A 2984-nucleotide genomic window follows, 5' to 3' on the forward strand; every position below is an offset into this window, starting at 1 on the left:
CCGCCCCCTCTCCCGACGCCCCCTCCGACAAAACAAAAGTCGAGTTGCAACCATATTGGGGGGCATGCAGTTGCGGGGCTATTGTCAGGCTTGCAACTGGCCCACCCCCTCCAACAAAACAAAAGTTGAGTTGCAACCATGTTGGGGGACATGCAGTTACGGAGCTGTTGTCGAGCTTGCAACTGGCCCGCCCCCTCTTCCGGCGCCCCCTCCGACAGAACAAAAAAGTCCAGTTGCGGTCGGGTTAGAAGACATGCACTTGCAACAGAATGCAAGAAAAAATATAAGCTAATATTCTTTTACGCATAAACAAGAAAAATATATATGAAAATGTCGGTCCTATACAAAACAAAAGTCATGGTTTAAAACCCCGCTAACAACCAACATACCCACTAACATTTATGTCTACATGGTTAAAAAAATCCCCACTCATCGAAGAAAAAGCATTTCCTACATTATACAAGCATAAAAAAAATGCATACATAGATAAATCCACAAATAGAGATATGGCATAAAAGAGGGGGAAAAAGATGAAAAAAATGCAACTGAAGAACCCCGAGGGACGAATACCCCTCCCCTGAGACGAGTACTCCGTGGTAGATATGGTGTGTACATGGCAATTGAAAAGTCCAACAAAAACAATGAAAAACGCCTCTCACAACCAGCACATCGCGCATCAATACTGAACACGAGAAAAAGTAAAAAAAAGAAGAAGCGAGCGCTAAACAGGTCGGGGTAACACTAGACAAGCCGTGTTGCGTGAATCTTACGGAAACAGTGATCTAACGACCATATATGTGTACCAGGACTTCGGTTAAACTCAATCGACTGAATTTTAGCAATCCCGCTAAAAAAATTCAACTATTGCAGCCAAGTTTACTTACAAAACATCTAATGGATGTGCAACTGAAAATGATTAACAAAAAAATTGTTAAGCAATTTCGTTGCTAAAATAGGGCTGCTAGAAAGTTGGAAAATATGCTAAAATCAAATAGAATAAAACACAAACATTATTAAGCAAGGGCAAAATAAAAAATGAAATATTAAATTAAATAAACAAGAAGAAAAACAAAACAAAAAATATAAAACGGGACGAGCAAGAAAAAAATAAAAATAAATAAAAGAAAAGTTAAAGACTTATAAAAAGTAAATGAAAAGTAAAACAATAAAAAGAAGAAAAAGGTAAAGAAAAAGGAAAAATGAAAATGTCTTTTGGGAAAAAGTGAAGCCACCGAGACTTCCTCTCCTACAGGTAAAACTCACTTGTGTAGGGTGAGAAAAAGAAACAAAACAAAGTACTTTTTTGTAGGCTGACAAAAATAACTAAAAGAACACTCTCGGGAAACTTGGGCTGCACAGCAAAGGGAACAAGGCCAAGAAGAAAAATAAAAGAAAGGCTCTCTCATCTCCACCGGCATGTGCAGCGACAAAGAAAAGAGCTCGTTCGAGCCAACGTAATAGGTACACATGAATCTTAGTGCCATCGATTGAGACTTTGCTAAATCTCAGTCGACTGAAATTTAGTGTAGCCGTAACAACAACGGAAAAACCCAATACAACAAAAAGATAGAAACTAGAAATACAAATAAAGTAGAACCTAAAAATATAAACAATTATTGATAAACTAATTATATTGAATAATATTTGAAGGAGTTTCACATGGATGATAAACATCCAGCTACGCGTAGCAAATGAGTGTGCAGCTATTGTTACGCAAGCAAAATTACATAAATATACGTGTAATATCAAAGTTTTATATTCTTTATAAAACATGTAATTTTACAAGAAGAAAAATATTTATACAAAAAATCTTCATATAATTCCACAATTATTCATGTATTTACAAAAATTATTTAGAAAAGAAGAAATGGAAAAACAAAAAAGACAAACATAACAGCACATGAAAAGATTTTTTTTTGGAGGATCGCACATGAAAAGAAATGGACGAATACCATTTTCTCCCTAAAACATAACAACCCAGGCAAAGAAAACAAGGCCAAGCTCACAGCCGCTGTACCACAAAAAAAGCAAAATTAAAATGAAGAAAAAGAACAAATCACAGGAAAGTCACTGAAAAGGCCCCCCACACCTCCTCCACCCACCACGCAAACCCTCTGGCCCGCGAGAAAACCCTCTGGCCCGCGAGAAAAAGAGTCCAGACAACCAGAAAACCTGAAGAAAAAAGAACCGGCTGCATTAACAGGCCAGAACGAGACAAACCCACTAACAGCGCGAATCTTAAAGCTAATACCAATCAAACGGTGGACACGTCGACTGAGACTTCGCGAAGTCTCAGTCGACTGAGATTTAGCAGCACCGATTAAACTATTCATCCATGATTCATCCCATGAAGTATCTAATTTTTGATGTATAATTTTCTAATTCAATCTTTCATAGTATGTATTCAACCATTCTAATTTGTTGTCATTCTGTGTACATGTCTAGGGTTCTGATCATCCGATCTATAAATTTCTAATTCGTTGTCTACTCTTTGCTTCGTAATATTAGGACATTAGCATGCCAAGTTGCCTAAGAAGCATTTGTCGGGTGCTAAAAAAGAAAAAGAAAGAAAGAAATACATCTGAAAATTTAACCACTGAAGGGTTCTTTGACAAAGTATTTGACATCTTCAAGTATTGTTGATGTCAGTGAAGAACATAGGCAAGGAACTAATCCCGAGCATGAAAATTCAGATGTTAAGGTCAATGAAGATGGTGAAAGTATACAGAGGAGCAAATAAATTTGTTTCCTAATTGAGGTAATCATGTCATGTTAGTTTTATTTTGCATTGTCCAACAACTATTGTAGTCAAATTTCAAACTGGCGAGAAGCACCAGCAGGTCGAGGCGCCGTTGTTTGCTGCGCCTGTCCGTGCCTGTGGTAGTGCGTGCGTACGATGGAAGGCAGGCAGGTGCAGGGCAGGCATGTCAATAAGTTACGTGGTGTAGCTTTTTTATTTTTTGAGACAGGAGCATCTTTGAAGA

The sequence above is a fragment of the Triticum aestivum genome, chromosome 7D, assembly GCF_018294505.1.
Source record: "Triticum aestivum cultivar Chinese Spring chromosome 7D, IWGSC CS RefSeq v2.1, whole genome shotgun sequence".
Taxonomy (NCBI): Eukaryota; Viridiplantae; Streptophyta; class Magnoliopsida; order Poales; family Poaceae; genus Triticum; species Triticum aestivum.